The sequence below is a fragment of the Dendropsophus ebraccatus genome, chromosome 1 (assembly GCF_027789765.1).
Source record: "Dendropsophus ebraccatus isolate aDenEbr1 chromosome 1, aDenEbr1.pat, whole genome shotgun sequence".
NCBI classification, from domain to species: Eukaryota; Metazoa; Chordata; class Amphibia; order Anura; family Hylidae; genus Dendropsophus; species Dendropsophus ebraccatus.
Genome location: NC_091454.1, coordinates 131,961,193 through 131,985,113, shown reverse-complemented (window position 1 = coordinate 131,985,113; position 23,921 = coordinate 131,961,193). Strand labels below are relative to the sequence as shown.

General features: G+C 45.8%; 1 long non-coding RNA gene across 2 annotated transcripts in view; it reads left to right on the top strand.

The window, feature by feature from the left end:
* LOC138798560 (uncharacterized) overlaps window positions 1-20,511 on the top strand; it is a 48,398-nt gene extending 27,887 nt beyond the window's left edge. For both annotated transcript variants that reach the window (XR_011364101.1, XR_011364102.1), the window contains one exon: window positions 19,791-20,511. This is a non-coding gene — a long non-coding RNA (uncharacterized lncRNA). The remainder of the gene's footprint in view (window positions 1-19,790) is intronic.
* The last annotated feature ends 3,410 nt before the right edge of the window (window positions 20,512-23,921 follow it).

The following is a 23,921-nucleotide window of genomic DNA, read 5'->3' as shown; positions in this document are numbered from 1 at the left end:
CATTAGGATTTTTTAGTTTCTGAACATCATATTGATATCTGATCAGTCTTAGGGGCCTATTCCACGGAGTGATAATCAGCCGAATCGGCCCGATTCGGCTGATTATCGCTCCGTGGAATAAATACAACGATCAGCCGATGACAACGATCATCAGCTGATCGTTGATATAGGCTTGCACCTATAATTGTAATACGTGTAATAGCAATGCACGGCCAGCGACTGACGATTAACATTACCTATCCAGGCTGCAAGGCTCCTCTTGCTGACAGGCCACTCAGCCAATCACTGGCCAGGACCGCCGCGGCCAGTGATTGGCTGAGTGGCCTGTCAGCTGAGACAGGCTGCTCTTAAGCTGGAGCATGCAGGGCCCGGGGAGAGGAAGACCGCAAGAGGAGCCCTGCAGCCTGGATTGCAAATGTTGTGTGTTTTAAGGTGCTGGGACTGTGTTGGGGTGTTATTTATGCTCAATTTGCCACCTGAAGGGTAGGGGAGTGCAAGATTGAGTGAGTGGAAATAGATTAACCCCTTGCAGTGGCATCCACGTCACATGCTGCTAAGTGTGTCTCCAGCTTGGGTGGGGTTTTGAAACTCGGTTCCATTGAAGTAAATGGAACTTAATTGCAAACCGCACCTGACCTGGAGACAACAGTAGGGGGAAAAGTGGCCATGTTTTTGTAGCACTGGATAACCCCTTTAAGACATAAACAAATTTCTACATTTAATCAGTGATTAGAGCCGTCTGCATATTGTCTGAAGGAATTCTTACCACAGGATTGGTAGGTAATAGCTCCAAGCATCACGTTTACCACCAGCACACCAGACCTGACCAACACCGCCATAATTTGATTGGATAACACCATCATACCAGACCTGACCAATACCGCCATAATGTGACTTAATAATATCGCTATGCCATACCAGATAACACTGCCGTACCAGGCCTGATCTTTAACAACCATACTCCCCCCCCCCCCCCCCCCCCCCCCACCCTTCCTTCAAAGAGACACCACATTTACTGGCAAGTCTGAATGGGTGGTGGAAGACTAAAAAAAAAATCAAAAACAAAAAAGTTGTTTCCCTCTCGCCCTATGACGGCACCCATGGAGAGGTCCACCTCCCGCTTCTCTGGACAGGAAACAGTTCACTGGATCCATAAAAGAAGAGACCGCACCTTCATCGCCAGTTCTGTTTCCTGTCCTTTGGAGCAGGAGGTGGTTCTCCCACCTCTCCAAAGGATCCAACATAAGAAGAAGGGAATGGGGCAACCGGTGTTACTCCAGACCTTCCCTGGCTCCCCGGATTGCTGGCGGCGTCCTCCCGCAGGCATGTGGTCCCCGGTGCAAGTAACTTCCGGGTTGTGGGACGCGTGCGTCCGCGTGTACGTAGTGACGTCACATGCGTCTAACATCAGGCGGATGCTTCGGCCATTTCCGGGGAGGGGTTCCGGTGGGGCCGTGCCCTTCCGGACCACAGGCCTAGGCCTGTTAGGTGAGCGCTCCCAGGAGCTTCCGGTCTCGCAGAGGGTGTGCTGTGCGCGCGGCGGAGGGGGAGGAGCCAGCCATTCCTTGGCGCCGGATTTAAAAGGGCCCAGCAGTTCATCGAGGATGGCGTCCACGCTGAGCAGGTATTCCAGCAGGCTTATTGCTGTGCACTCTGCATTTCTCAGCACGTTCTCCAGCTGCCAATCTCTGCATACAGCACACTTTGGCTGATACTCTGCAGATATACCCACTTCCAATGGAGGAGCGCGCAGATAACCCTGAAGCCCCTTCTGAGACTAACCTGGCACCTAGGACTTCCCGTACTAAGACCAGAGAGTGTCTGGTGTGTGACAGGAAGCTCAGTAGTCACAATAAGACATTATGTAGCTCCTGTCGCAATAGATTTCTTGAAGAAGAAACACCATCTTTTATGAAGGACATTAAGGAGCTTATTAGGGGAGAAATCAAATCATCCCTTCCCTCACAGTCCCCGTGGAGACAGGAGAATCGTCCAGGTCTGAACCTCTACCTGGCCCTAGTAATGAGGCGAATGAGGAGGATCCGATGCCCGAGACAGAGGACTTTGGTGAAGTAGCTGAAGTTGATATTGAATCCCAGCAATCTGAACCTTCTGCTTCCAATATAGATGAGGTTGATCCACTAGTTAGTGCAGTTAGACGCACTATGGAGTTAGAGGATAGTCCTGTGTCCAGGACCGTACAAGATCGAAAAAGGTATTCCCTATTCACCATACTATTAAAGACCTAATCAAACGAGAATGGAGTAACCCAGACAAAAAGTTTTTTGTGCCGAGGGCAATGAAACGTAGATATCCCTTCAGTGAGGGGGAGATAGCTGTCTGGGATAGAGCCCCTAAAGTTGATGCACCCTTAGCGAAAATTTCTAAGAGAGGGGTATTACCGTTTGATGACTCTGCTACTCTAAAGGATCCTATGGACAAAAGAGCAGAGGTCTACCTTAAAAAAGCTTGGGAAGCAGCGGCTGCCTCTTGTTGTGGCCACATCTGTAGCCAGGTCTATGGACATTTGGATCGATGAACTGACCACAAAGATTAAAGACGATGCCCCTAAGGAAGACTTATTGGCTACTATCTTCAATATTAGTCAGGGAGCTAAATTCCTATCGGAGGCCTCAGCAGATACCCTAAAACTAAATGCCAAATTTGCTGCCTTATCCAACTCTGCAAGGCATACAGTTTGGCTCAGGGACTGGAAAGGGGACATTACCTCTAAGGCAAAGCTATGTGCCGTACCCTGGGAGGGTGAATTTCTCTTCGGTTCCACCCTTGATGCAGTCCTTGAAAAGGCTTCCGATAGAAAGGGTTTCCAGTTGTACCCCAACCTCCCAAAAGTAATTATAGGGGCAGAGGTAGGGGTGGTCAGTGGGGAGGCTCTTCAGGTAGAAGGGAATGGAGGACCTCTAGAAAAAGTAAAGGTCTTTTGTTCAACACTGCTGATTCTGCCAAGAAGCCCAATCCCCAATGACGCCAGGCCCCGGTGGGTGGTCGCCTTTCTCTATATAGTCAGGAGTGGGATAAGATATCGGCCAGCAAGAATATTTTGAATACAATAAAGTTTATGGTTTGAAAATTTCTTTTGTGTCCCCTCCAGGCAATAGATTTGTCACCACTCAATTCCGGGATCCAGAGCGTCAACAGGCCATGGAACTTGAAGTGCAATCTCTCTTGGATAAGCAGGTATTGGTCGCTGTACCGGCGGAGGAGAAGGTAGCAGGCTTTTACTGCACTCTCTTCCTGGTCAGGAAACCAAATGGTACTTTTCGTACCATAATTAATTAAAAACCTCTCAACAAATCCCTTACCTATGAAAGATTCAGAATGGAATCCATATCCTCAGCCATTCTGAATCTTTCTAGAGATTGCTCCATGGTGACCCTGTACTATCACATCCCAGTTCACCCAGAACACCAGAGATTCCTCAGGGTTGCGGTTTGGTTCAAGGGCTCCTTCCTCCACTTACAGTTCAGAGCCATGCCTTTCGGTATTTCACAGGCCCCCAGAATCTTCACAAAGGTTATAGCAGAGGTGATGGCACATGTAAGGGAACAGGATATCATCATTGTTCCATACTTAGATGATTTTCTCCTGGTGGCTGATTTTCCTGAGATCTTACAAACTCAAGTCGCACAGGTGGAAATCAGCTTTAAAAAGCTAGGATGGGAGATAAATGAGGATAAATCAGTCAAGACTCCTTCTCACACCTGCCAATTCTTAGGTATTCTCCTAGACTCTCGGGTTCAGAAATGTTTCCTACTTCCTAGTAAAGTGACTCAGTTACTGACTAGAATAGAACACCTCATGTACAGTCAGAGCACTACACTCAGAGAGGCTATGTCGATTCTAGGTCTGATGACCTCCTGCATTCCCGCAGTCCCCTGAGCCCAGTATCATTCCCGAGCACTGCAGACACAGATCCTTTCTCAGTGGGATAGATCTACAGACTCCTTAAGGCCCTATTCCATGGAACGATTATCGTTCGTATTCGGCCGATATCAGCCGCTACGGACGATAATCATCCGGTGGAATAGAGTGCAACGATCAGCCGACATCGTTCATGTCGGCTGATCGTTGCAGTCGCTTGTTTTTCAACATGTTGAAAAACAAGCGACTGATATAGCAGCGATCTGCTGCCGTCGCTCCGTTGAATACGAGCATCGGCAGCAGACGCTGCTATATCCTATGGGCTGCCTGGACGATCAGCGATCCCCCGGGCAGCCCCCCTGCAGCTCCCAGCCGCCCCCTCCCGCACTCACCCGCTCGCTGCAGCCGCGTTGAATAGCGGCGGCAGCGAGCGGGGAACGAGGAACAAACGAGCGCTGAGAGCGCTCGTTTGCTCCTCTAAACGACCCGTGGAATAGGGGCATGTGTTCTCTCTCCACAGACAGTATGTTCCCTAAGTTGGTGGACCCAGAGAGAAAATCTGGAAAAGGGGGTTCTCTGGATACGCTCAGACGAAGTCATCCTAACTACCAATGCCAGCCCTCGGGGCTGGGGAGCCCACACAACAACATCATACTCCAGGGGTTATGGAAGCCAGAGGAAGCTGCCTTGTCTCAGAACCTCAGAGAGCTAAGAGCAGTCTTCATGTCCCTATCCCAGGCCCTATCCCTCCTAAGAGACAGACATGTAAAAATACAGTCAGACAACTCATCGGTAGTAGCGTACATAAATCACCAAGGGGGCACAAGATCGAGAGAACTTATGAGAGTCGCTCACTTCATCTTCAGACTGGTAGAACCTCATCTTTACTCCCTTACAGCACTACATCTAAAGGGTTCAGAGAATATAAAGGCAGACTACCTGAGCAGACACCAGCTAAACCAGGGGTAGTGCAGCTTGTCAGTAGAGGTGTTTCAACAGATCTGTGCCAGATGGGGTCATCCAGTAATAGATCTCTTCGCTTCCAAAGCGAACAAGAAGGTAGAGAGGTTCTTCTCCCTGAGTCCATCAGACAACCCAATAGGGATAGATGCGCTAGCTCATCCTTGGAATCAGGGACTCCTGTATGCCTTCCCTCCGTTCAGGATGATCCCCAGAGTTCTCAGGAAGGTCAGGCAGGACAAAGCTCTGGTTATCATGATAGCGTCATTCTGGCCCAGGAGGGTGTGGTTCTCTTGGTTAAGGGTCATGTCCGTTACAGATCCCTGGGTACTGCCAGAGACAACTGATCTACTCAGTCAGGGTCCGATTTACCATCCGGAAGTCAAGAACCTCCACCTGACAGCATGATTATTGAGAGGCAGATCCTCATAGATAGGGGGCTTTCAGAACAGGTCATCACCACCCTCCTAGCCAGTAAAAAGAGAGTCACATCAGAAATATATCTTAGAACTTGGAGATCATTTTGTAGGTTTGTTAATAAACCCATTAAGGTATTAGTTCCACCAGATATCCCAGTAGTACTAGATTTCCTACAGGAAGGTCTAAATAAGAGGTTAAGGCTTAGTACTATTAGGGTCCAGATTTCAGCTCTCAGCTCTCTCTTTGACTTTAAGCTGGTGGAACATCCCTGGGTTAGGAGGTTCATGAAGGCGGCAGATAGAATCTTCCCTTCCATCAAGCCTAAACTCCCACCGTGGGATTTGAATCTAGTTCTCTTCCCAGTTAACAGAACCTCTATTCGAACCCTTATCAGATCTCTCCATTAAGACTATCTCTCAGACGTTAGCCTTCCTTCTAGCTATTACCTCTGCCAGGAGGGTAGGAGAAATATCAGCCTTCTCCATTCAGCAACCCTATATGTCCATTAGAGAGGATAGGGTGATACTATCTCCAGACCCAGCCTTCCTTCCCAAGGTGGTTTCTAATTTCCACAGATCCCAGGAAGTGGTACTCCCCTCATTCTGTCCCAACCCCTCTAATGAGGGGGAGTCTAGGTTTCACTGTTTAGATGTCAGGAGATGTTTTATCCACTATTTACAGAGTACAGAACAGTGGAGACTTTCCAATAATCTTTTAATACTCTTTCAGGGAAAGAATAGAGGGAAGGCTGCATCTGCCCAGGTGATAGCTAAGTGGATTAAGAACACCATTTCTTCTGCCTATCTAGCTTAGCCGCAGGTATCGAAGTCCCGCCAGGGTTCAGGGCTCACTCCACCCGATCAGTAGCCACATCCTGGGCGGAGAGAGCCTCAGTATCTATTGAGCAGATATGCAGAGCCGCTACATGGAGCTCCCCCATACCTTTTTTAAGCACTATAGGCTCCAACTATCCTCTCAAGAGGACTTAATCTTTGGGAAAAGGGTATTGCAAGCAGTGGTCCCACCCTAGGCGTAATTCCTATTCTAGTCTCCATGGGTGTTGTCATAGGGCGAGAGGGAAAACATAAATTACTAACCGGTAATTGCTTTTCCTCGAAGCCCATGACGACACCCGCCTAACACCCTCCCTAATATATTGGATATAATGGTCTTACACTGGCTAGTGAGACCTTGTATTAACATATTCTTATAAGATGTATTATATGATATTAAGCAGTATTTTTGTTAATTAAAAAAAAAAAAAAAGAGCACTTCTATATAGAAAAAAAAAGAATATATATATATATATATATATATATATATATATATATATAAAGAGCGTAGAGTGGACGCAGCACTCCAGAAATCCTATGTGGTTGGTGCCTGCAGTAGATACCCTTGCGGACCGGGGGTCTGCACAGCTTGAGAAAGGCTCATACCGATTGAGCTGAAACGTTGCTAAATGCACTTTGTGGGAGCAATAAAGTTCACGGTTTGAAAACGACCTACGGAGTGCTGCGGTAATTTTGCTGGCTTATATATATATATATATATATATATATATATATATATATATATATATATATATATATACTTTATTTTCTAAAAGAAGATTTAGATATGCTCCTAAGATTCCTTGATGACGAACTGGCGATGAAGGGGCGGTCTCTTTTTTTTATGGATCCAGTGAACTGTTTCCTGTCCAGAGGAGCGGGAGGTGGACCTCTCCATGGGTGCCGTCATGGGCTTCGAGGAGAAGCAATTACTGGTTAGTAATTTATGTTTTCCTTTCCACTGCCCGCCTGCAAGGTGCTGCCCTAGGCACTGGACCACGGGTGCCTAGTGGTAAATACGGCCCTGATAAAGGGGCATTCACACTTTCCATAAATACGGACAATGTGCTGCGGAATGAGGTTCTGAGCTTTCAGCATCATGATCCGTAATGATGTCAGGAGCTTTGAAACTGTTTGAAAATATTTGCGCTACTCTGCTGATACAGCTACGCAGCTATGTCTGTGCAGAAGCAAAGATTTAAACTGTTTCTGAGCTCCTGACATCATCATGAAATATGATGCCGGGAGCTCTAAATTCCAGTCCTTAGCATATTGTCTGTATTTACGGACCGTGCAGAGAACGTGTAATTGCCTCTTGACTATAGAGGTCAGCAGGGGCGTAACTAGAATTCATGGGGCCCCATAGCAAAAAAGTGTATGGGGCCCCCCAACATATTACCTATACCAGCGATATGGAGCTGTCCCCCTGCATTTGGCATCTCTGAGACGCTGTGCCCTGGGGTGGGGTGGGGGGGGGGGGTGAGTGGTAGCAGGCCGTTTGGAGTCCTTGCTGGTTGGGGCAGCTCTGAGTCCAGGGGGTGACCTCCATTATACTGACTACTATACAAGATGCTAGGGAAGCGGGATGACCCCATTATACCGGATACCAGGGAGGCTGACTGACCCCATTATACAGGATAGCAGGGAGACTGACTGACCCCATTATACAGGATGCCAGGGAAGCTGAGTGACCCCATTATACAGGATGCAAGGGAAGCAGGTGACCCCATTTTACAGGATGCCAGGGAAGCTGAGCCTGAGTGACCCCCATTATACAGGATGCCAGGGAAGCTGAGACTGAGTGACCCCCATTATACAGGATGCCAGGGAAGCTGAGCCTGAGTGACCCCAATTATACAGGATGCCAGGGAAGCTGAGCCTGAGTGACCCCAATTATACAGGATGCCAGGGAAGCTGAGCCTGAGTGACCCCAATTATACAGGATGCCAGGGAAGCTGAGCCTGAGTGACCCCCATTATACAGGATGCCAGGGAAGCTGAGCCTGAGTGACCTCATTATACAGGATGCCAGGGAAGCTGAGCCTGAGTGACCCCCATTATACAGGATGCCAGGGAAGCTGAGCCTGAGTGACCCCCATTATACAGGATGCCAGGGAAGCTGAGCCTGAGTGACCTCATTATACAGGATGCCAGGGAAGCTGAGCCTGAGTGACCCCCATTATACAGGATGCCAGGGAAGCTGAGCCTGAGTGACCCCCATTATACAGGATGCCAGGGAAGCTGAGCCTGAGTGACCCCCATTATACAGGATGCCAGGGAAGCTGAGCTTGAGTGACCCCCATTATACAGGATGCCAGGAAAGCTGAGCCTGAGTGACCCCCATTATACAGGATGCCAGGGAAGCTGAGCCTGAGTGACCCCCATTATACAGGATGCCAGGGAAGCTGAGCCTGAGTGACCCCCATTATACAGGATGCCAGGAAAGCTGAGCCTGAGTGACCCCCATTATACAGGATGCCAGGGAAGCTGAGCCTGAGTGTCCCCCATTATACAGGATGCCAGGGAAGCTGAGCCTGAGTGACCCCCATTATACAGGATGCCAGGGAAGCTGAGCCTGAGTGACCCCCATTATACAGGATGCCAGGGAAGCTGAGCCTGAGTGTCCCCCATTATACAGGATGCCAGGGAAGCTGAGCCTGAGTGACCCCCATTATACAGGATGCCAGGGAAGCTGAGCCTGAGTGTCCCCCATTATACAGGATGCCAGGGAAGCTGAGCCTGAGTGACCCCCATTATACAGGATGCCAGGGAAGCTGAGCCTGAGTGACCCCCATTATACAGGATGCCAGGGAAGCTGGTGACTTCCAGCTGGCAGTGATAGTTACCATCTTCCCGCTGTGTCTCCTCCTCAGGCCATGTGCGATGAGCGAATATCCCACCCGCGGTGGGCGCTGGGGGCGGGGCTTGCCGCAACGGGGGCGGGGCTTAGCGGAACATGCCGGGACTGTTCCACTTGTGGAGAGGGGGACACTGGTGCAGGACGCTCTGAGCCTGTGTCAGGGGGAGGTGCGGAGGTGTTTCAGAGGGGATTGCAGACGCTCCCTTCTGCGTCTCTGGCAGGGTGCTTAACCATCAGTAGCGTAGCTACCTTGAAGACAGGGGAGACAGGCCAGGCGGGCCCCCTGCAGTGCAGGGCCCCATAGCAACTGCCTTCCCTGCCTTCATGGTAGCTACGCCACTGGAGGTCAGGCAAATATCAAGTCAGGTGACCTCCTCATGGGCTCCTAAAGATTACACTTCTGTGTCCATCTGCAGTAAATGAAGAGACATAATAGAATTTTTTTTTTGTATTTGTCCACTTAGGGCTGGGTGATATGGCAAAAAAAAAAAAAAAAATCTCGTTTTTTTTTTTGTTTGTTTGTTTGTTTTTACATTTTCGACGATTCTCGATTTAAATCTCGATTTTTTTTCTTTTTGCTAATAAACAGAACATTTTTCTCCCTGAAGCGTCAGATACTATTTTAATGATGTTTGAGACAACTATATTGCTTTCCACTGTAACAGCACTCCTCCTGTGCCCCTATGTAGTAGACAATCCCCCTCTGTGCCCCATATAAGTAGTTTCCCAAATATGTGTCCTATGTACTCTGTGCCCCTTATATAGTATAAGACATGTTCTTTGTTCCTCCATCTAGGTAGGGAGTAGTAGTGGAGGTATAGTGGATAAGGGGTGTAGTAGTACAGGTATAGATGAGGAGTGTAGTAGTAGTACAGGAACAGATGAGGGGTGCAGTAGTAGTAGTAGTAGTACAGGTAAAGATGAGGGGTGTAGTAGTAGTAGTAATACAGGTAAAGATGAGGGGTGTTGTAGTAGTAGTAGTAGTACAGGTAAAGATGAGGGGTGTAGTAGTAGTAGTAGTACAGAAACAGATGAGGGTCAGGGACATAGCTAAGAACATGGGGCCCCATAAAACCTTGGTGACTGGGGGGAGCATGGGGCAGACTGGGGGGGGGGGGAATGGGGCACACTGGGGGGAGGGGGGAGCATGCATGGGGCACTGAGGGGGGAGCATGCATGGGGCGCACTGGGGGGAGCATGAATGGGGCAGATCGGGGGGAGAATAGGGCAGACCTGGGGGAGCACAGGGCAGATCGGCGGGAGCATGGGGCTGATCGGGGCAGGAGGGAACATACCTGGTGTACCCGCTCTGCACTGGCGCACACCACCGGCACTTGCGCTCTCCTCCCGCCCGCACATATTCCCCGCAGCGGACCCGCTTCCATAGCGGGATGAATATCACCTCCCGGCCGCACATGGAGGTCCCCGGAGGAGGCTGCAGATACTGAAGCATCGGGTGATAGTGTCGCTGCTGTACAGCTCCAGTAACCGCAGCGACACTATCACCCGATGCTTCAGTATCTGCAGCCTCCTCCGGGGACCTCCATGTGCGGCCGGGAGCGAACGCGCGTATACGTCCGGCTATGGGGGCGGGTCAGCGGCGGTGACATAGGACGCTGCTGGGCGCTCTGCATAGGCTGCTGGGCGCTCTCGCTCCTCAGGCTGTTTCAGTAGCTGGAGGATGCGAGCAGCCCGCGCGCCCGCATCTAATGATTTTTTTTAGAAAATCGATTTTTGATTTTCCCAAAAAATCTAATCGATTCTCAAATTCTGGGCGAATTAATCGAATTAATTTGATTAATCACCCAGCCCTATGTCCACTACTGATAGGTTTGTTGCCCTGTGGCTCCCTTTACACTTGAACGCAAAATGCTTTGTTTCATAGTTTGGATCTGTACTTTACACAGTGTTCGTGTGTCATATCCCTAAATGAACTTCCTATTTTATATATTTTTCCTGCTGTTAGTTCCAAGAAACCTAAGTGATGCAAACTCACATGCTCTCTGAGCTCAATATACTGTATATTAAGTGTGGTCTATAATTTCAGTTCTGTAAGTAGCTTTTAGAGGCTGGCAAGAGGTAAAAGATTATGACTTAGCTGTTCAGTGCACTGTATGCGTCAAGCACTAACGGTTGAACAGGGTTTAAGAAATAATTTTTCTCAACATCAATATACAGATGTGTGACCACATAGTGTTGTACCCTCAGATAGTTCACCTTACGTTTTGTAAGGGCTTCATGTCATATAACTTCAATATTATTAATAGTTTCAAAAGTCCTCTCTGTTCTACTATTTCTCAACACAGGCACTTACTGCTGAAGTGTTTTGAATGTCTATGCCTAAATTTGAGGGTTCCAAGCAAAGCGTGGCCAAGTTATTAGAAGTGAAAGAGGAGAAAGGATCACTGACTTTTTCACTTAGTGGCAGAACCCCTGCACTTACAATGATACCTCAGTCAAGCAATGGCCCATCTTGGCCAGTGATCAGGGACCAAGGATAGGAAAGTATATATTTTTATTATTTCCTCCGCCCTTGTAGCATCCTTTTTTTTAGGCTACGCTCACACAGAGCAAAAGGGGCGGATTACGCAAGGAAATATTTCCGCCTGAAATCAACTGACGCTGAATTCCGAGCAGAATGTAAGCAGAATCCCTGCGTATTCCGCTAGGAAAGTGTTCAGCTCGTAATCAGCTCTTGAAAAATTCAGCGCGGAATACTCGAGGCATGCATTCAGCGCTGAAATTCAGCGAGTATTTGTCGAGTAAACTAGACTATACCAGAATATATACTAGATTCCTCCTCCCCCCCTTTTCTCCCCATTTCCGTGCTGATTCAGCGCGGAATTTCCGCTTGTATTACGCTTGTATTCCGCGCTGAATACGCCCGTATTCAGCGCTGAAACAGAAAATCAGAGCCCCATTGATTTATATCGGCTTCCGCTAGCGGAAGAATGAACATGTTCATTCTTCTGGCGGAAAGCGGATTAGTTCAGTGCGGAAATTCCACCGTGTGAACTGCAGAGCAGAATTTCCATTCAACACAGTGGAAATTAGCTCTGCACCTATTTTAACGACTGAAATTTCAGCGCTGATTCAGCGCAGAAATTCTGCTGCTTTTGCTCTGTGTGAACGAGCCCTTAATCTTAAACAAAGTTTGGAATATCCTTTTAAGAAAAGGATATATTAGAATTTTTAAGTCAGTCAGTTTTCCCTTAGTCATTTTTAAAAATGTTACTCATCAATATATTTTCTGTTCTATCAATTTAAGGACCTTATTTATAAGAAAAAAACAAACAACTGAAAAACTATTTCTCACATGCATTTAGTTAGAAAGGGTGAAGCCTGTGTTGGAGCTGTGGTTTAGGGGTAACTCTCCTGTCTAGAGACCACCAGCAGTTCTTTCTTTGGTTCGATTCTCCTCATGGAAATAAAATATAAATACAGTATTTTCCTGCGTATAACACTACTTTTTAACCCAGGAAAATCTTCTCAAAAGTAAGGGGTCGTCTTATACGCCGGGTGTCGTTTTATAGGGTAGGTGCTGACAAACGTTGGAACCGGACTGGAGACTCTATGGTCCCCGTGTACGCGGAAAGAGCTAAAAAACGGCTGCATCCCCGCCGTATGTTGCGACCGTATGAAGGGCAGAGCAAGCTGCAGGTGTCCAGGGTATGGAAAAAAGAGATATGGTAGAGTGGCGCTGTGCCCAGAAAAACACACCTCTTTCACCTGTCTGGCCTGCCCTTGTATCCTACTGGTATTACTGTACCTCCTTCTCTGCCTCTCAGATCTCACTGCTGTCTGTTGTTTTTTATTAATTGGGTTTGTGTTGGAGGAGGGGTAGTCTTATACGTCTAGTATATGCCAAACTCTCTATTTTAACTGGAAAAGTTAGGGGTCGTCTTATACGCCGGAAAATATGGTATTTATTTATTTTTATTATTTTATCATTCTTAAAAGTCCAAAGAATTCCCAATCAGGGCCAAATTTGTTTAGTTTTTTTTAATACAATAATGGGAAAATAAAAAAACATATATAGCACATATTCGCTATGATAGCACATATTCGCAGCGGGATTGACATCCCGCTGTAAATATGTGCTTTAACTCACTGGTGCCCGCAGCCCCGCCGTCGCATCCCCCATCCCCGGCGGCGGCACATCACCCCCATCCCGGCCACATCCCCCCATCAGCCCATCTCCGGCCCGCCGCCGAGAGCATACATTACCTGCTCGGTGGAACGGCTGCAGTGAGGCTCCCGGCTCCGGTCCCGCTCAGCTGATCTGAGCCGGCAGCCTCACTGCAGCCACGCCACCGAGCAGGTACTGTATGCTCTTGGCGGCGGGATGCGGGCGTCGGCGGGCTGGGGGTGGGCTGATGGGGGGATGTGGCCGGGATGGGGGGGATGCGCCAGGGATGCGACGGCGGGGCTGCGGGCACCAGGGAGTCAGAGCACATATTCACAGCGGGATGTCAATCCCGCTGCGAATATGTGCTATCATAGGGGTGATTTGATACCGGATCCGCAGCGGTTCTCGCTTCGAATCCGCAGAAGTGACATCCGCTGTGGATCCGGTAGGTGTGAAGGTACCCTCAAAGTAGAAAAGTGTGACACTCACCATACATTCATGCAAAAATAGAAACAACTTTATTTCATGCCGGTGCTGGGATGTGGACTAGCGGGCGACGATCATTTTGCGCGCACACCTATCAATTTGGCATTTGGGCTCAGAGATTTGATTATATCTGAGTGTTTCTTTCAGACATTGTTATGGATGCACATAAAGAGTGCTGTCATATTGACTGTCTGCTCTAAATTACAAGTTATAAGTTTATAGTGCCCATTGAGAATCAAACACCCTGACACATTGATGGTTAAGGTGGATCTCCTTTATTCAAAGATGGTAGCCAGTTTATATACCCTGGGGGGGGGTGTACTTCTACTAAGGCCCGTGTCAGTACTTTATTCGCTGTGGTACAAAAGGAGTTAGTTACGTAGCACTCGTGTTACTAACGTAAGCTGTAAGGAATGTAAATATCTCTACTTGTTTAGAAGGTCAGCGCCATATTGTAATGGCTGCAATAAACATATAAAATATCACATCCTTAAGAACATAAACTGCCTACAGAGGACTGACCTGCAATCAGAAACACTGGCTGACAGCTGAGCGAGCAGGAGGCTCATTATTATTCAGGATTATTCATGAAGAGGAGGGAAGAGTGGTGAGGAGTGCAAGAGTGAGGTACAAACGCTGAGGCACAACTCATCATTGACCCTTCATTACAGTAGGAGACCCTAGATTATGCCTAATCCACTTGTCAGAAACAGTGCACATGACTCCACTGTGTCACATGCCGTATATCCCTAAGGGGAGTGTCTTCTTAAGATACTCCTGATGCGCGCGCACCCCCTCGAGTGGCCGGATCCATACTACATGCAGAGAAGACACAAGCTACTCCATGAGGCTAGGCCTAAAGGACTAGCGACGGTGAGTGAACGTACGGCGGCTGGAGAACTGTATTCCTATTTCAAGTAATAAAATTAAAGCGGTACTGCATCCACCAAGCCCTATGCCTCCCCCACCACTGGTACTGTATGTTTGATAAAAGTAAGTCCTTCCAGGCCATGTCTTATAAAATGTCCCAATTCCTTGGTTAGGGTAAAAATTATCTTTTATGTTTACGCTATAGAATACACTCTAATTTCAAGCGGAAGCCAGGCGACGGACTCTTCTTGAAGTTCAGCCTGTCCCATTGACAAAGATATTCTCAAGCTCAATCTGCCGACATGTCAATTCTTTGGGTGGACAACAGACATGAACGGGAAGGTCTTAGGGCCCTATTACATGGGACGATTATTGTGAGAAAAATCGTTAGTACTTAAACGATAATCGTTCTGTGTAATTGCTTGCAACGATCGTAAAATAGTTCATATGTCGTCGATCGTTGAACCTAAAATTTTCGTTAATCGTTCGCTGTAATTCCACATTTGTTCGCTCAAGTTCCGCATATTTTCACTTATCATTCAGTGTAATTGCACATTGCCCATTGTTTTGCTGGGATCAGGAGGAGTAAACGATCGCAATAATGATCGTAGTAATGATCGTGACTAACGATTATTGTTCTGTGTAATATGGTGAACGATTTCAGGTTAACGATAAACAATCTCGTTTGCGATCGTTTATCGTTAATCGTTAATCGTCAAAAATCGCTCTGTGTAATAGGACCCTTACTCATCAAATAGACAGTACCAGCGGTTTGAGGGGGAGGGCATTTGGGTACACTATCACTTCAGTAGGGTTCATCAAGTTAAATGGGTATTTCCATCTCAAGTACCTTAGTTAAACTTTCGGACACATCAAGTTAAAGGAGAAGTCTGATAAAAATTTTTAATAAAAATTGCCCCCCCCAAAACTTATACAAATCACCAATATACACTTATTACGGGAAATGCTTATAAAGTGCTTTTTTTCCCTGCACTTACTACTGCATCAAGGCTTCACCTCCTGGATAAAATGGTGATGTCTCGACCCGACTCCCACAGCTGTATGGGCTGTGGCTGCTGGAGAGGATGATGGCAGAGGGATGCTCAGTGTCCCTACAGTGCCCTGTGTCCCTCAGTGTCCCCCAGCCATCATCCTCTCCTGCAGCCACAGCCCGCACAGCTCTGGGAGTTGGGTCGTGACATCATCCTTTTATCCAGGAAGTGAAGCCGTGATGCAGTAGTAAGTGCAGGGAAAAAACACTTCATGTGCATTTCCCGTAATGAGTGTATATTGGTCATTTGTTTAACTTTTGGGGGGCAATACTTTAATAAAAATTTTCACCGAACTTCTTCTTTAAATATGTTTGCAAATACATTCATTTCGCAAACTTGCCTCCTTCAACAGACATGCTGATCTTTCCCTCCTGTTGTTCACCTATCATTGTCTAGGTTAGCAACCACCACTCTGCCATAACATTTCATGGATCAGTGTAATGCTGGGTTTACACGAAACGCTAATTGGCCCGATCGTACGATTAACGATGTCGGAGTAACGAATTTTTTTTTCATAACGATCAGCGTTTAGACGGTACGATATATCGTGCGGAAAAATCGTTTTGCGATTGCGCGCCCGCATGCCCGACCCGCCCGCCCGCAGCTCGGCCAGCCCGGCCCGCCCGCCCGCAGCCTAACCAACCCCCCGCTCAACCGCAGCCCCCTGCGCCGCCCCAGTCGCCACCCCCGCGGCTCCGATTGCCGCCGCCGCCATTGCCCCACTGCCGCTCCGAGGTCTTCGAAATCCCCGACTCCCCTCTTCAGCACATTGATTGGCTGAAGAGGAGAGGCGGGAATTTCAAACGGCTTCTCTTCAGCCAATCAGTGCTCCTCTTCAGCACTGATTGGCTGAAGAGGTGCCGTTTGAAATTCCCGGCTCCCCTCTTCAGCGCATTGATTGGCTGAAGAGGAGAGCCGGGAATTTCAAACGGCTCCTCTTCAGCCAATCAGTGCTCCTCTTCAGCACTGATTGACTGAAGAGGAGCCGTTTGAAATTCCCGACTCCCCTCTTCAGCCAATCAATGCACGGCAGCACTGATTGGCTGAAGAGGAGCCGTTTGAAATTCCCGGCTCTCCTCTTCAGCCAATCAATGCATGGCAGCACTGATTGGCTGAAGAGGGGAGCCGGGAATTTCAAAAGGCCAATCAGTGCTGAAGAGGAGCACTGATTGGCTGAAGAGGAGCCGTTTGAAATTCCCGGCTCATCTCTTCAGCCAATCAATGCGCTGAAGAGGGGAGCCGGGGATTTTGAAGACCTGCTACGCGGAGCAGGTAACGTATGCTTGTGGCCGTGGCGGCGGGGGTGACGATCAGAGCGGCGGCGGGGGTGGCGATCGACCCGGTGCAGGTGGCTGCGGATGAGCGGGGGGGCGGGCTTGAAATTCCCGGCTCATCTCTTCAGCCAATCAATGCGCTGAAGAGGGGAGACAGGGATTTCGAAGACCTGCTACTCGGAGCAGGTAACGTATGCTCGTGTCCGGGGAGGCGGGCGCGATCGTAGTGGTGCGGGGGGTGATCGGGGCGGCGGGGGGGCATCAGAGCGGGGGTGGCGATCTGGGTGGCGGGGGTGGCAATCGACCCGGCGCAGGCTGCTGCGGATGAGCGGGGGGCCAGGCTGCGAGCGGCTGGACTTTCGTGCGACAACTGTTTACACGGAACGATCGTCGATAAAAAGATAAAAGATCAAAATTAACGATTTCTCGCTCGTCGTTCGCTGCGTTTACACGTACGATTATCGTTCGAATTCGATCGTTATCGTGCAAATTCGAACGATAATCGTTCCGTATAAACCCAGCATTAGGGTCTATTTACACAGAAAGATTATCTGACAGATTATCTGCCAAAGATTTGAAGCCAAAGCCTGAAAGAGACTATAAACAGAGATGAGGTCATAAAGGAAAGCCTGAGATTTCTCCTCTTTTAAAATCCATTCCTGGCTTTGGCTTCAAATCTTTGGTAGATTAGCTGTCAGATAATATTTCTGTGTAAATGGACCCTTATGGTGCGTTTACAGAGACAGATTTATCTGACAGATTTTTAAAGCCAAAGTCAGGAATGGATTTGAGAAGAGGAGAAATGTCAGCCTTTTCTTTATTATTTGTTCCCTGGTTATAATCTGTTCCTGGCTTTGGCTTCAAGAATCTGTCAGATAAATCTGTCTGTGTAAACGCACCGTTAGAGATCTAATGATTGTTTATGAATGTTCCCTAGGGGGACTTAAAAAGTCAAAATAAAATGTAATTTATTATTTAAAAAAACAAACAATAAAATGTGTTTAAGAATATTTAAATAAACCCTTCTTTGATAAAAGGTCAAATTTTTCTACTTATTTTGTATTGCTGTGTGCAAAATCATCTTTACTATTAAAATATGTTATCAATCCTTTATGGGAATGTCATAAACAAAGAACAAATACTAAATACCAGAATTCCTTTGTTTTGTCACACCACATTAGCTGGCACACCTGGCTAATTAACCATTTAAATGGTGCTGTCAAAACTAATGGTGCGTTTACACAGGCAGATTTATCTGACAGATTTTTGAAGCCAAAGCTAGGAACAGACTATAAACAGGGAACGGGTCATATAGGAAAGACTGAGATTTCCCCTCTTTTTAAATCCATTCCTGGCTTTGGGTTCCAAAATCTGTAAGATAAATCTGCCTGTGTAAATGCAGCATAAGGGTCCTTTTACACAGAAAGATTATCTGCCAAAGATTTGAAGCCAAAGCCAGGAATGGGTTTGAAAAGAGGAAAAATCTCAGGCTTTCCTTTATGACCTGATCTCTGTTTATAGTCTGTTTCTGGCTTTGGCTTCAAATCTTTGGCAGATAATCTTTCTGTGTAAATAGACCCTAACAGCGGCATTTAAATGGCAGAAAAAACCCTCACCTGGTGGTCTTGTAGCGGGAACTTAAAGACAGTCTTCCCAGAAGAATGGAAGCTGTTATAAATGAAAAGGGAGGCTAGTGACATATTAATGCCTATGGATTTAGAATGGCATGTCCTAAAAGCTCTTGTAATGGGTATGTGTCTAAATACTTTTGTCTATATAGTGTACACACATAAATGTATATACACTTATCAGCCATATCATTAAAACCAGTGACAGGTAAAGTGAATAACATTTAACATTGATTATCCCATGACAATGGCCCCTGTCATTAGATGGGATATATACAGTCAGTTCTTAAAATTTATGTTTTGTCAGAAGGGGGAGGTGTTACAAAGGCTCAATTAAGAGGGGTCAGAGCATTTCCAAAAGGATAGGTGTGGAGTGTTCCTTGTATGAATTGGTTAGTACTTATGGTTTTACATACTGCAGACAGAATTTGTTAAAGGGGTTGGTCACTTTATAATAAAGTTCAGTGTACAGTATTAGTACAGTAAGTGTACTCACTGCACTTACTGACAGCAGCTCCCTGTGTGTCTCATAGAGCTAAAAAAAGGTTCCCTTCCTCCAGGCTGTGCTGTCCTGCTCTGTGGTGAGTCTGTCCATAAGATGGCCGACATGGAGGATTACGTGACCATGCCCCTCCCCCGGTGTCCACCCCTGACCATCTATATTCCTATAGAGGACAGCCCAGCCTGGAGGAGGGGAGTCTGATAATAGCTCTATGACGTACACAGGGAGCTGCTGTCAGTAAGTGCTGTGAGTACAGTTACTAATACTGTACACTGAACAATTTTACTATAAAGTCAACCCAATCATTTTTGAAAAATTTGAGTGATACTGCAAAACAACATAGGTTACTTTAGGACCATTAGTCAGGTGTAGCTATTTGCCATCACAGTATTATGTATGTCCTTGGCTGGGTTTCCACCTGCCCCTATTTTCTCCACCAAAAGCTGCCCAATGTTCCCTACATTATCTGCTAAGCTGTTGGTGACCATTTCAGGGTTTTTTGGGGTGCATTTGTAACCACAAATATGGGAATAAAATTCAAATAACTCTCCTGCCAGTGAAATAGTAAACTAGATTGCAAGATTTGTTTCAAAAAGAAAAAAAACGAAAGTTTATTATTTTTGCATGCAAAAAAGAGTCCATATTTTTGACCAATGAGAGGAAGGACACATGGTGAATAGCGACCGGGATCAGTGATAGTTTTTCAATCCTTACGTATTATTATTTATGTCTCCTGTTTTGCTTCAGTAGTTAATTTCTTTCATACTGTATGTCAGAATTGTTATAAAATCAGGACCACATATATTTTCATAGAGATGTAAATAGCCATACACTGTTTCTGATTACAACTTTTTACAGGAAGTAGCATCTTATTTGTGATTTTCTTTTCCCATAGGAATGAAGCAAATGACGTACATGATTGTAAGCTTTGTCCATTGACCGTAAATCACTGCAATATTATCCTAGCTTCTGGCAACAAAGTATAGCAATAAGTTATACAGTCTGAGTCAAGACACCGGCAGGAGAGTCTGATTACAAGTGCTAAATTAATCCTACTTAAATTCTGTGGAAATGAAAATAATATAAAAACTACAGTAAACATCAAGGGAATGGAAATGAGAAGAGCTGAGTTTTTACATCTATTTGGCAATGGAATGAAGTTCAGTGGAAATAAAAGCTCAGAACAAGGCTGTTCTAAGTCTGAAGCAACTGTTAACCTGCTAAACACACACTGAGTCAGACAATATACTTGTGAGTTCCCATAATTCATAAGGAGCTATGAGCAACACTGTTCTTACAAATCACAATCTCAGGTTACTGGAAGTAGTGTGAGTGTCATCTGGGTGATAGACAAATGAGTAACAGATTAATGTAACTGCACTGAAATAGAAGTCTGACGTTGAAATGACGCTGGCTAGTTTACCAAATGTCTTTTAACCCCCAACTACATACTACAGCTTCAGTTCTGCTACTTGTATTTCCTGCCAGTTGCCTCTCGTCAGAAAGAAGGATTACTCTCTAAATATGTGAAAAATAATGTTGGTGAAGCCCTTTATGCCTTATTGTCCTTATTTGCTTTCTTCTCTGTGACCAATAAAAATGCATGTTTCTTTTCACTGTTCTCAATAGTCTTTTCTGTGTTGGCATGGGAACAGGAGAGTATCTAAGTATAAACTCTATGAAAGTAAGGTTTTATAAGGTAAAAAGCTGGTGCTCCACTCTGTAGGCTAAAACCCGTTGCTTAAATGTTTACATTTGTCCAAACGTATCCGTAAGTGTTATAATGAGTTATGTCTAAGAAAAACGGTAAAATTAATTTAATATTCTCATATATATACCAACATTTCCGCAACACAGAATTAAAAGAGAAAATTTACATTCATCACAAAAAGTCATTTAATTTGAATGTGATCCATGTGATCACAAATCACGCTCCATGTGACTAGTCTCAGCATAAGAAACATGGACAAAGGAAGGTCCGTGCATTTCTTTCTAATTGTGTAGGGTGAGTGATTAAGGTGAGAAGTCCAGCGTCTCTCTCCAATCCAAATAAAATCAGCACAGTTCATTGATGACCCATAAGAGCAGAGAATAAAAACAGACTACGTTAGACCCCTGACACCCAGGGCCATATTAACAGCTGCTGCCCTAGGCATTAAACCTGAAGATGCCCCATCTTGGGGAGTGATTTCGGCCACATGCATTTCTCTACATTGCCTGAATCGCGTTTTTCATGTTTTTCAACTGCTTAAAACACAAACAAATTTCCACATTGAATCAATGATTAGAGCCAGTCATCACACAGCCATACCAGACCTGACCATAAAAAAAAAAGAAAAAAAAAAAAGTTTCCTGCTCCCTGGTGCTGCCCCCCTGCAAGGTGCTGCCCTAGGCACCTGACCACGGGTTCCTAGTGGTAAATACGGCCCTGCTGACACATACACCTTTCAGACCATTCCAGTCCTTAGTCATGGCTATAGTCAGTTGGTAACATCAAGATATAAAAAGGTATGATCGACCAGTCAGCTGGTAAGAGACTAGTCAGCTGATCTCCAGTCATGACAATGTATAGCTCCATATAAAAAGATAAACATAATTACTAAAGCAAACATTACATCCCCATAATAACATGTAAACTGGATTGTTGAAAACAAAGGTAGGTAGCAGAATAACTCTGAACAGAATGCAGTAGACAGGGTAACAGATTGTAGATTTATTAATGAAGTATAGGATCCCATCTCCTATTTAATCCTTTTGGCACTGTGGTTTCTAACTGGCAAATCTAAAAAGCTTCTCTTGTAAGAATCTTTTCACAAGATCGACGCCCCTAGGAGAAGGTGCCACTTTCTCTATACCTTGAACTGACATTGCTAATGATGCCCCCTGGTGGACTATAGCAAAAAGAAGATACTGCAGAAACATTCTAGGAGCCACGCAAGGCTAAGCTAAAATCCGGATGCTCACCTTCAGCAAGCAGGATGTGCATGTAGCATACTGAAAATTACAAAAACGTATGCGTTTGTCCATTGATCAAAACGGGTCAGTTGACCATGTTTTTGTGTCTGCTAAACAAAATGTGTTTTTATCTGAAAAACTAATCCAAATAGATGCACACAAAGACATCCGTTTTTTCCATTAAACAGATCAGTCAAACAGACCACAAGAAAGCAGTGTGAAAGGAGCTTTACAGGTCACAAGATACACTACATGGGGCAAAGTATGTTTTGTTTCATTCGAAACACACCACCCACGGCTTTAGAGATAAAGCTGTAGCTGGGTGACAAAATATTACAAGCACATGTACAAAGCCCTAACCTGACCCAGTTTGTGCCAACCACAGAGGTTTTCTGGCTACTGTACTGATAAACAGGCAGGGTAACAGGAAGGTGGCTAAGGTGGGAGGTTTCCTAGCTACAAAATGCCCTCCATCTTTCAACATCTTAGAGAACCCAACATCCTGCTGTAGAATTAGGTTGAAGGTCTGGGTGCAACATGCCCTGTAAACCCCCTGAACCACTGTCAGTGGTAATTTGGGAGAGCCCTATAGACCTTAGCCACAAGCAGTGGGTTCGGCCAACAAAAGTATAAGGTGTATTGGGACCTTTAGATTGGGAAGTCTGTGAAATTACACAATAGGATGCATTTGAAATTCAGGGTTCTTTTTATATCCTTCCCATAGTATGTACCAATGTTTTTGTATACATTTTGCAACAAGTATAGATATTTCTATGTAAGTACTAACCAAAACAATTTACATGTTCAGTGTATATGGTCCACGCACAGAAGATGTGCTATACACCAGAATCACTGACCTCCCGGCAACATGGATCATTATGAAGCCGGGAACTCCGAAACAGTTTAAATGTCCCCTACTGTACTGACATAGCTGTGCAACTGTATCTGTACAGTAGCGTGAACATTTATACAGTTTCAGAGCTCCAGGCATCATAATGATACATGATGCCAGGAGGTGTGTGATTCAAGCCCGTAGCACATGTGCCGTGCTCAGACCATTTTCACAGAACATGTAAATGCCCCCTGACTTTGAGAACCTCTATGTCTTAACAGTGTCCTTCTATTAATGTTCATTACACAGGTTATTTTTTTTTTCCCCTTAAGGGGTTTTCCAGGATTTTTTAATAAACTAGCAATGCATTGACTTCAATGGGTGTTGTCTGTTGTGTACACACATTTTGTTTTTTTATTGTTTTATTGTGTTCTCAGGCTCAGTCACCTGACCACTCTGCTTGTGTGCAACAGCGGCAGCATGACATGAGGATAGCAGGAGCTAATAGCCATGTTGTGGGTGACACTCAAAAGCATTGGGGACACAGACTAATATGGGTGACTACAATTTGTGTACAGCACTGCAGAATAAGTTGGAGCTATATAAATAAAGGAACAATGTTGTTGTTATTATTGTATTGTAAAGATCTACAGTGGCGAGGCAGTGCTGCTGCTCTCTGTAATATGGAGAGGAGAGATGCTACTTCACCTCATGTCAGTCTATATTCTATGTATTTAAAGCGCAACTATAACATATTTGGACAATTTAGTGTTAGTTTGCTTAGATCATGATAAGAATTTTTGCAATATACATTAATTGGCTAAATTTAACAGGTTGAAGCTGAGTGCTTCAACCAGGAGGAACTCTTTGGCAGCATTGGAAGGTAAGTATAGACACTCTGCTTGCTAAGTAACCCATCAGCACCCCACAATCATGTTGCAGGGGTGCAGAACAGACATCTGACAGGTGTGGCACCTGTCATTTAATTCATTCAATGCTATGATTGCATTACAAGCAGGGGCGTAGCTAATGTCTCCTGGGCCCTGGTGCGAGAGGCCAACTTGGGGCCCCCCCCCCCCCTCCTTTCACGACCAAGTGATGCTATTGGTGTATATATATATATATATATATATATATATATATATATATACATACACACACACCAAGACAGATATTACCAATAACACCAGCATATTGGAAGAAGAGTATTATCACCGTACATATTACCGCCATACTGTT